Below are 11,967 nucleotides of genomic sequence, written 5' to 3'. Positions count from 1 at the left end.
CAGTGCCCCATTAGTAGTCCCCCCCAGTAGTGGTCCCCCCTATGCAGTGTCCCCTATGTAGTGCCCCCAGTAGTAGTCCTCCCTATGCAGTGCCCACAGTAGTGCCCCTTATATAGTGCCCCAGTAAAGCACCTTTATGCAGTGCCCCCAGTAGTGCCACTTATACAGTGCCCCCAGTAGTGGTCCCCCCTATGCAATGCCCCTTATACAGTGCCCCAGTAGTAGTCCCCCCTATTCAGTGCCCCCAGTAGTGGTAGACCCTATGCAGTGCTACCAGTAGTGCCCCTTATACAGTGCCCCCAGTACTGGTCCCCCCTATGCAGTGCCCCTTATACAGTGCCCCCAGTAGTGGTCCGCAGTGCTGTATCTGGATGGCAGTGCGCCCTGTGCAGCACTGCCGCACATCTCGCTCCCCCCGCCCCCTCCTCTCCCTGAATGCTTACCTTTCCCTCCAGGGGGTGGAGGGGGTGTGTGTGGCCAGTGACCCTGGAGGATTCCGCCCTGTGCGGAGGCACCGGCCGCACAACCCTCCCTACGGCCCTGGTGGTCCGCACTATGAATTGCTCCCAGTATTCCCCCGTATACAGTGCCCCCAGTAGTGGTTGCCCTTATACAGGGCTCCCAGTAGTGCCCCTTATACAGTGCCCCCAGTAGTGGTCCCCCCAATGCAGTGCCCCTTATACAGTGCCCCAGTAGTAGTCCCCCCTATGCAGTGCTGGGGGAGAAGTGTTACCCGCTATGCAGTGCCACCTATGCCGTGCCCCCAGTAGTAGTCCCCTCCTATGCAGTGCCCCCAGTAGTAGCCCCCCTATGCAGTGCCCCCAGTAGTGCCCCTTATATAGTGCCCCCAGTAGTGGTCCCCCCCATGCAGTGCCCCTTATATAATGCCCCCAGTAGTTGTCCCCCCTATGCAAAGCCCCCAGTAATGCCCCTTATATAGTGCTCCCAATAGTAGTCCTCCCCTATGCAGTGCCCCCAATAGTGGTCCCCCCGATGCAGTGCCCCCAGTAGTGCCCCTTATATAGTGCCCCCAGTAGTAGCCCCCCTCCCAGCACGGTCAGACAAAGACAAACACGTATAAAAAAACCAATAAACAAACACTTACTTGGTTTTCCGCTCCTGCGTCCACCGCCGTAGTCCCCTCCTCCTTCCTCCTGGGCTGGCCCGCTGTGCATTATGGGAGAGACGTCATAACGTCTCTCCCATCACCCACTGCGGAAGCCGAAAGATGGAGCTCATGAGTGAGCTCCAGCGTGGCTCCGGCAGTGGGCGCAGCAGTCAGTGAGAGTCTATCTGACTCTCATTGGCTGGCTGCCAAAATAAACACACAGCCGCCGGGTAGTACGAGTGTACTAACCGGCGGCTGTGTTTGTTAGTGTAGTGTGGACTGCAGTCTGTGCGGTCCGCACTACACTGACCAACCGTGTCCTGGACCGCGGTTGGCAGCACCTGCCCCCTGCCAGTCCGATGGCGCCCAGGGCACGATCCCCGCTCGACCCCTCCTAGTTACGCCACTCATAGGGCACTGCAGGTCACACATTGCACGTCCATAGGACCCAAAGTGTAGTATTATGACAATTATTTCATGTGAAATGTAAGCAGCGCATCATTTGGTCTTATTATACGTTGTTTTGGGTTTTTTTAAACATATTTTATTGAACAGTTGGTACAGGATAGCAACTATTGAGTCATTGGTACATAGAAAACAATAGTAATTGTTATACATTGTTTAAGAACTGCACACTCTTGGCGACCTGTAAGGCTTCCACCACGTTGATGTCCTTGAGGTCGGCCTGTTTGGTGTAAACGATGCAAGGAAAAGTGAATAATGAAATACTGTAACACAGCAGTCGGTAATTGAGATCCCCATAAGACGTGCTGATATATGTGGCTGCAAATAACTGTCACAGTTTCCAGATCACCCAGCTGGTACACAGAGAGACCACATTTTCCAGAGCACAATGGTGATGCATTGTAAATGGCGGGCAGACATTTTGCTACATAACTCCGAAATTAAGCAAACAATTACAACACCAATATTTTTATGCAAATATATGGATCAAGGGCCTGATTCATTAATGATCGCTATTGCGATCGCAGCTCCGTAATCGCACGCAGGTCTGCTGCGAAAATATGCTAATGAATGCTATCGCAATGGCGTCACACTGCCAGCATAGAGACACATCCTGCCTCCCACTACCGCTATCTCACATCCGTAATACCTAGCAAACCTCCATAAACATCGATAACATCGAGTACCATCGGCCCCAATTACAGCAGCCCTGACCTTACTTAGAAATTGATAACCTTGTTGCCTGCAGTAAGTACTCAAGCTACGTATGCAATCACACCGGCTAATTTATGCACGCCCATGCAACAGTGTTCAAGCGGACAGACATGCCTGCGTTTCTCTGACCACTCCCCCATCACCACCCCCAAACGCTCACTGCCTGTCAATCACTCTGCCTTGGCTCTTCGTGATCTGTGTGATCGCAATGCGATCGCAGCTGTGCCTTCGCTCACGTGCACTGCGATGCATACGCTTTAACAATAGCGATCATTGATGAATCAGGCCTCAAGACCTTTAATTTGGTATATAATGTGCCTTGCTCAGACAACAGTATCATAGAAATATGTCACTCATAAAAGTCATCCTTCTGCTATTATTAATATATATATAATAATGCCAGGAACATCATATTATGTACGTACTGCTGATTTCCTAATTATTATATTAGCATTAGTATACTGTAGACAGCAGTACAAAGGATCAAAACAAGAAAGTGTATTACTTATTCAAAGCCAACATGTGTCACAAAGCTGATTCTCAGATTTATTCTTATCCTGGAGAAAAAAGGTTAAGAACCCCAGCAATAAGTTAATGAGTGCCAGTGTGATGTCTGACAGGTAAACTGAAGATCAAAATGTGACATCACAGCTGTCTGTCTCTGCAGCCAGAGGGTCTGGAACTAAAAATAGGACATATCAGACGTGGAGGAACGACTATGAATAAACAGTGCTCACCGTGGGAGAATTTCCACAGCTTCTGATAAATAACTTTTACATTTTACTGTGAATTAGCTATAGTTATTGCTGTTATACCTATTTTTTTTGCATTGTTTACTGATAAAGTTATATTAACAGTCTTTAAAGAGAAAAAGACTGCAGAACTAAAATATTGTTTTAAATCACATTATTTTGATAAAGAGGACTTAACATGAATTAATTGCTTCTAAATGAGTGACTCTCAAGACCCACTCCTTAATCAAAGCCTTCCGGTTCTCATCCTCCTAACCCACTGCTCCTCGCTCTCTGTCTCTCCTCTGTGTCACCTCTATCTGTCTGCCCCTCCCCTTTAAATGGTTATCTCTCATGAGCAGGGTCCTTTTCCCTCATGTGAACTTCCTTCCCTCACTTATACCATCATCTCCTAACCCACTAGCTACAATGGCACCTAACACTTTGGTTCTTCCGCCCTGCTGTTTATTTTGGGTTTATGCAGGGCAAACCGCCAGATTAAGGCTTGTGGGGGCCTGGGGCAACTAAGTTGTAGGGCCCACCCAATAAAAATTACTTTGCCCCCCACCACCCGCAGCCACCACTACTATGCCCCTGCATAATAATACTAATAGAGATATAGACACATGACAGGTGGTACATAGGGGGCAGTGGAATGGTCTCTGGTAAGCCAGGTACCATTTTGCAGTGTCAGGTTGCCAGCTGGGGACCCTCATCACATCGGCTGTCATTGCAATTGGCATGGGGAGGGTAAAGCTCACACACACAAAGGAGAGGGCCAGGAACTGGGCACCGGTGTGTTACCTGTCAGGACCCTGGTGGTCGCGATTGGTAAGGATCATGCCCTCGGCTGCCATACAGTATTCCTTCTGCCGGAGCTGCTGTCACCGGACATTCACAGAGCAGCAGCTGCATGGGCTGGGAGAGCGGAGAACCAGGTGAGTTAGCAGAGTGCCAAGCACATCCACCATAGCCAAGGGAAAGACAGAGACACTGGACTGGAAGGTGAGTAGGGGTAGAGGGCTTTGTAGTTGTTGAGTCTGCGCTGGAGCCAGGAGCTGGCCAGGCTAGGGAGGGTGCAAAGTGAGTCAGGTAGAGGCAATGTGTGGGGGCCCTTGGACGACTACCCTTTGTGGCACCATATAAATAAAGGATAATCATACCTTCCAACATATTCAAATTTGAATTCAGGATCCCGCACACTTCAAAGGTGCATGTGTATCTGAAAAGGGGGTGTGGCATAATGTGGAGGGGTGTGGCTTCATGGCATGACTTGTGGGGCCGTGACCAGCATTCCTGGAGATGCTGGGCTGCCCCCACGGCTCTCTCCACACTGTAAACAGGTGCTATGCGCATGCACTCAGAATCTATTCACACGCTGTTTTGCTATGCAGGGCAGTGAGACAGTGTTCCCCTCAACTTTACTCCACTGTGGCCCACGGGTGGCATAGTAGGACAGACCCTGAAATGCAGGACTGTCCAGCAGAAAGCGGGACATTTGAGAGATATGGGATAATAATAACAAATGTAATGCCCACCACAACCACCAAAATTTGCCTGGGAAAAGGACTGTCAAGTAGTATGACCAGCATGCTAATTAGGATGACCAGTACGCTAATCACTAAGGTTTTGTCTCTACATCACTGTATTAGTGATGTAGAATGGTAAGAAGAACTCAGGGTATGATGTACAGTATTGGATGCAGTGTTTGACAGAGCACTATCCAGCTGATTGATAAGCATATTGGATCCCTCTCCTTGTTTAACATTTCCAGACTCATCTAGTAAACGTTTTTCATTAAAGAGGCGCTCCATCTAAAACTTTAGATCTGGTTTTGGGTAGAAATCAATTAATATCTGTATAAAAAACTTTATATAATAAGCTAGGGTGTTCTATGGACTGGATTTGGTAAAACACTGAGCTAGACAAAGAAATTGTTTAGGTATTTTTTAATTCCTCTCTGAGCTACAGTGCCATGATTGTATCTCTTCAATTAAAAGTATTAAGCATATCTTCTGGGCCCATTCAGAAAACTCCATGAAGATACAGTATATTACCTTAATAAACCCCTCTATCTTCTAATTAGTACCTTGCAATTTGTCAGCCACTCATCCTGCTAGTAGCGGCCACTGCTGATTTCCCATTGCTTTTAATGGTAGACCTTTTCGACTAGTTTAGTAGGTGAGACAGTTTTATTGCTTTATTATTTCCATTACCATTTAGTTGAGCCCAAAGCAGAAAGTGCCGATGACGTCCCATTACTGTCATTGTGATCTGCAGGAAAAACAGTTAAATACTAGAATCCTTGTTTATTGACTTTGTTTCATAGCTCTCAGATAAACCTGTAACAATATCACAAAGTCAATAACTAAATTAAAATAACATCATTAAGCTAGAAAATAAATTCTTTAACACTGCAGTGAAATTAAAGGCTCTCTGTGCTGGAAATAAATATTGATCATATACTAGTATAAACCCATATCACCGAATCTTTTACATTCTTCAGATATATAATAGGGAAATAGATTGCAATTAAAAATGCTTTGCCTAATTGATCCTGGTATCTGATGCCATATATGTGTATCCAGTTGTGAAACTACAACCACTGTAACAGAGAGGAGGGGGTTTGGCAATTCTAGATCACCATCTGGAGCCCCCCAGCCCTCCCCCATCTGCTCTCAGCAGATGAATATAAAAATATATTAATCATTCACCAGGGGTGTTTTATGAGACGGGGTGCCATCTGCAGACTCAGTGCGGGCCCCCTCCTGTCTCTGGCGATCCCGCAGTGCACTGTAGATTCTAGCTTAACGCCAGAATCTACTGCAAATGCGCGGGTCTCAGGGACAATGGCGCCTGCACCGTTTTCCCGGGGACAGTAGCACTGTCCCAATGATTTTTGCTGGCACTGCAAAGCAGCACTACGGAGAGGTAAGTATAAGCAGGACTTAAAGTGGTCATGGAGAGGTGGTGGAACTCATCTCCCCCGCCGCCTACTCTCTCCCCCCCCTTCATAGAAGCTTTGGGTGTTATGACAGTGTGAAATACATTTTAGATGCTTTTTTAGCACTCCTGCCATCAGATGAGACTACAATGTTAAGTCACTTAAAAAGAAAAAAAAAGTTCTATATCATCAGTGTCATTTTTGTGCAGTGCCTGAGAGGTTTTATTTTATGGAGTCCCCACAAACTATTCTGTAAATATGCCCAATGTTTTTTTGCAACCCCTATGTATTGCCTTCGCTTGATTCTTTCCTTACCTATATGCTGGTTTCTCTGAAATGAGGGACCTCTGAAGAAATTGAGCCCCCTAGGCAGACAGAGAGTGGCTCTCTGTCTGTGGGACTTCTGTGCAGGGACTTGGTGGAGGTGGAACTAGTTCCACCTACCATTAGATGTGATGGAACTCAGTTCCACCCCGTTCCTGCCCACTTTAACCCCTGAGTATAGGACTATGGGTGCAGGGTGTGCGGTGTGGACCCCTCTGGACCCAGGGGCCAGTGTGCCCCGCACACCCTGCACCTAGTATAGATAAGCCCCTGTCATTCACTCATTAATACACCAAATGCTTTCAATGTAAATGTAATAGATGCCATCATCAATGGTGGTGATAATGACACCTGGAGGTATATTTACTAACCAACCTGTTTTCAAAGCCGCCTATCATTGGCAAGCCTGATTTAGCGTTTCTATTGCCGTTTTACATCTATCTGTCAAAGCCGCCGATCTTCAACAACCTGCTGGTTAGTTGAAGAAGTGAATCAGATTTGTTTTAAATATAGTACCCTTATATTGTCTCTACTTAGGCACAATTTAAATCTGTACCTACATTAATATAGGGTCTATGTTTTTTGCATAAATATGGTGTAAAATTGTGTCACTGATACCTTTTTTGATCAAATTATACATACTTTCTCCCACGTAATCGCTGGACACATTAAATAAGCAAATAAGCAAAATGTTTGCAAAATCTTTATTAAATATAGTATTACATATTTATATATAAGGAATATACAACAAACAGATGTAAATTTTTGTAAACTTTGCAATGTATATTACTTTTTTTTTTTTTTAATCAAAAGACGTCCAGTATTTTAGCTTTCACTTCCTAGGGGTGGCAAGCTGAAATGCTCAGAAAGTGACCCGTTTGGGGTGACCAAATGGCACTTTCGCGATCGCGCCTAGCATTTTGGTCAGGTTTAGCCATTTTATGCGGGGAAAAAAACCCCGCCTGGCCCCTCCAACAGTAGCAGCAGTAGTAACCCAAATTGCAATTTCAATGGGCGGTAACTGAGGTGGGAGGTGGCTAACAGTCACGGGCGTGTTAGTGAACGTGTATAAATATGTAGTTGCGCTAACACCAGCGGCCATGTTCACTCATTCTGTGCCTGCCTTAGGCAGGAGTAATGTCCGATGGTGCGCCAATAGTGTTTATGTGCGCATATCATCAGATAAATGCCACAGCCAGTGGACATCTTAATATAAATATTACACAATTATCTTTCATAATATTAAACCTCACCACATACTTTTTGATTATAGTGAGCACTGATTTTTAGCCCATTTTTTCCCTATAATAAGAGGATGTGAAGTATTTGATATCTCACATTATTATAGTCGCTGAGAATTTTAAAACAGGAAATAATTACTAACATTTAGGTAAGAGATTTGCTGTCCCATAATATTATATACCTTCTTCTGCAGGATGTTCATTATCACAATTGTATTACAAAACAGTAGTTAATAAGCATAATGCACCATATAAACAATTGGGCACATTGGCGCTGTACTGTTACAGCTGTTAATGTACTTTTAATATGAAGCAGGTTACGTTACAGCGTGCTGTATGGCTGAGCGCCAGATATCCTTTGTAATCCATGCTGATGATTTGTGTGCACTGAATAGGAACCAATCAGGTGACTGGACGATGAAATGCAAAACTAGCTGTGATTGGTCCAGACTCCCTTAAGTCGTGGCACCTTGTCCTTGGCTAATTAAACCTGGCTTTAAGAATATTTGCTGGCTCATACACCTGTGTATTACTTACCTCTCCGGAATAGTTAGTTGCTTATACAAAAGACAAATTACCCAATCTGATAAGGGTTATTCAAGATTTGTTAGATGGAGCTTAAATATTGGAAATATACCGATGACGCAATAGCACTAGTAGGTGTATTTACATTTGGAAATGATCAATATTGGCCAATAACAATTTTACTAATTTGTCAGTGTCACACTACTCACACAAGCACTGTACGTCACACCTATATTATAACACTTTGCTAATATATTGGCAAGGGGGGATGTGAGACAACACCTATAGGAATGTTAATTCATGCCTAATGATCTGATATACAATTCCTGTAGATAATCTTGATAATAATAATATTCTGAAATAGGGTCCTATTTTAGAATACGGTTCCTCCTATTTGCTGTTGAATTGATTCTCCTTATCTTGAGGGCACATCATCCTGATACTGTAACTTCTATCTACACACAAAGGTAGTGATAGAAAGTAGATATTATCTGAAATAATGGTAGATATGATAAGATTAGGGGATAGATTTATCAAAGCTTGGATAGAGATAATGTACCAATCAATCAGCTTCTGGCTGTCATTTTACAGGCTGAGGGCGTAATTCAATTAGCCGCGATAAGTCAGTTCCTGCGGAAAAGTATCGCGAGTGACGTCATTTCGCCATGTGAAAAGTTTCCTCCGTATTCAATTCCAAATGCTTTTCGCTGGTGCGGAAACTCAAAGCAACGGGACCTGCGGAAATATTTTGCCTATGAATAGGTGTCGAAAAAAAGTGCAGATTCTGGTTTTGGGGTGCAAAGCTGCGGGAACCCCCCTGCACCCTTGGGACAGTCCCCCAAAGGTAAACTGCGTTAAAAAAAGTTTTACAAAATCCTTAGTTCACTCCAAAAAAGTAATTTCATTTGAGTGCGAAAAAGTACAAAGTTGGGGGACAAACTTAAAAAGTAGCGAAATAGACTCCAGGGGGGTCCCCAAGTATGCCCCAGGTGTTTTTAAGTTTGTAGGTGCTTGCGGCAGGTGGATTTTCAACCATTTATAAAAGTACTCTTTAGCAACTTAAAAATATACTAGCACCCATTTTCAGGTACCCCAAATTTGCTGGGACTACTTATTTTCTGCAAAAAAACCTAATAAAAGCTATTTTCACCACTTCTGCAAAGACGCTAAATAGCAGCTATTGAGAGCATTTAAGTACCCCAAATACCTTCAGCAGGGCTATTCGGGGGTATCTAGAGTGATCCTCAATGTCCAAGCATCTTTTGGGGGGTGTCAGGCTGATTTCCCCAAATCAGACAGTACTTTTCGCATGTTACAGTTTAGCCGGCTCCTGTTTGTGGCGATTTCTAATTGAATACGGCGGAAAGTGGGCACGCGCGTGATACTTTTCCTCATTGAAAACCAGCAAAGTCGGCGAAAAGAGCTGCATGCGGGACTTTTCACTTGAAATTGAATATGCCCCTGAGTTTGAAAAATGGCAGTTGCTGATTGGTTGGTACTTTATCTCTCCCCTAAGCTTGATACATCTCCCCCTATAGGTTATATCAGTGTATTAGTCCCTTTCCTAAGCATAGGTCATGCAGTCATTCTAAACTGCCACCTGCATGTCTGTGATGTCACAATCCCACTACCATGCAGCCATCCCTAACCTGCATGTCTGTGATGTCACAATCGCACTGCCCTACATAAAGGATGCCCAGCTAATGCCAGTCACTTTGTGGTGACACTGTGTTCCACATTGATACTGTGAGCGATTTCTGCTGAATTTGACTTTGTATATCAAAAAGACTTTGGATATCAAAAAGACTTTGGATTTCGACTTCCAATAAGGACTCTGATACCATCTTCAGATGAAGAACTTGAATACTATTTTTGGGTAAGGCCAGAATAACAACTTTTGTCCTGGCACAGAGATCACTACCCCTTTAGGCACCGTGGTCTTATCTCCAGATTTAAAACAAGGAATCAGACCATGGTACAAAAATGTATTATAATGCTGCCCCACGGGGAATGTGTCATCCAAGAACTGAAGCTTCTCTACTCACCTGTGATAAAAGATGCCTGCCTGAGATCATCGCCAGGATGCTATTGGGAAGCCTTGTGCATAAAATTGGCATAATTAAAAATGTCCTCAGAAAGAAGCTGCATTGTCTGGCCATTGCTGATAAACACATGGTCTTGGATTTTATTTGCCATGTCTTAGAGGTAAGAATGGACGTGAGCAGCTTATTTAAAACTATTATACCAGTTGTGGTAAAGGCAATGACCGAGGCAGAGGGCGTAAAAAGTGAATACATTTGGCTTTCTGCCAGCAAATTGCTTTTCTACATAGCCAAGGACCACATAGAGACCACCATTAAGGAGCTTGAGACTTCTGTTCAGACCTGCTCCTGCTACACCCAGCCATTGTCTGCATATACCACCCTGGCTGCAATAATATCCTATCCCACTGTGCCCTTTATCCAAAAGGTATATTTATTTTCTCAGATATGTACAGACATGGAAACTGTATCTCATCCTGGCACCCAGAGGATTCTTTCCATCTTCATTAATAATATTGCTGTTGGCTTTGGAAGTGATGCTATGAAAGAGCCCAATATTAGACCATTATTCACAAGAGCCTGCACTATCCTCAGCAACTGGGAAACACAAAACAGGGATTGTCCTGAGGTTATAGAAATAATCGCCACCACCATAGAACAAGTGAGATCTTTACTGACTGACCATCTGCAGAGCCTTACACCATCCTGCAGTGATGTGAGCAGCACGGACCAAGAACCCAGTGTAAAACTCATTTCTTATGGCCCCGGAGCAATATATCAGAAAGTTTCATCTGACAGTTTCCCTAATGAAGGTGCTGACGACTCTTTTGGAAATGTTGCGCGTACTGGGATGTGCAGAGAAATTGTGGGACTTATTAGGCCACTTTGTGCCTCACCTGATTTAGGAAACAAACAGACCAGTGTCACAATTTGTGCAGTTCTCGTGGCATCTCCAAACACTCTACCTGCAGACCTACGTGTAGTAATCCTCAATGACATACTACCCATGATGGATGGTGTTGATATCCATATTCGCCTGAAGGTTTTAGTGAGCATTGAAATCTTCACAAAGATCTTTCCCAACATGGCGATAACTTTCAGAAAAGCATTTACAAAACAACTTGTGCGAGAGCTAAAGAACAAAAAAAGTCAGACATCGGTCCCCGTGGTCCTGAAGACTTTACTGGACGTTGTTCAGCTGCATAAAAACAAAACCTTCATGCAAAATAACAAATATAAACTCCTCAGCCTCATCACAAGACTTCTCTGTTATAGAAACTAAGTCATCCAAATCCTTGCAACCAGGCTGTTTGGTGAGCTGGTTCAGCGGTGCAGAGTGCTTCCATGTAGTCCTGTCACCAGACTTGTTAAGGAACATTGCTGCTCAATAATGGTGAAGCTCCAGAGCTACAACTCGTATCGGCTACAGTGGTCTGCTTCTCCCAGTGCCTTCCACACCTGGGCTGCAAGACCATCGCCCTGGAGGAGTGCAGTGAGTGCTGGGACATAAGATACATAAATTCCATTTATCTGACCCTAGCAAAGAAACACCTTATAAAGACTATGCTATCCAAAGCAGCAGCAGCCATTCAGATATCTGCAGATATTGGGGCAGTTGTGAGGCACATTACAGCTATGAAAGACTTCATATCGTACAACGAGCTCACTCCAACTGACCTGAGAGACATATGGAAATGCCTACAAAAGGGCAATGGTGCATGATGCAGATGCACAGGATGCTGCGACAATAGCATCACGATCGCTCGGTGAGAAGTGGCCATGCCTGGGCACAGTAACAGAGCAAAGATGTGTATGAGGGTGTGTGATGGCAGACTGAGGAGGAGGCGGCAAACAAGAGCATGTCAGTGTCACA

The 11,967-nt window shown here is 44.5% G+C and overlaps 1 pseudogene; it reads right to left on the bottom strand.

Moving 5' to 3' along the window:
• Window positions 1-11,501: 11,501 nt before the first annotated feature.
• The window catches only part of LOC148541920 (uncharacterized), a 51,907-nt pseudogene continuing 51,441 nt past the window's right edge, over window positions 11,502-11,967 (bottom strand).

The sequence above is a fragment of the Taudactylus pleione genome, unplaced genomic scaffold (genome assembly GCF_031769625.1).
Source record: "Taudactylus pleione unplaced genomic scaffold, aTauple2 ptg000016l, whole genome shotgun sequence".
Taxonomy (NCBI): domain Eukaryota; kingdom Metazoa; phylum Chordata; class Amphibia; order Anura; family Myobatrachidae; genus Taudactylus; species Taudactylus pleione.
This window is presented reverse-complemented; position numbering and strand designations above follow the sequence as displayed.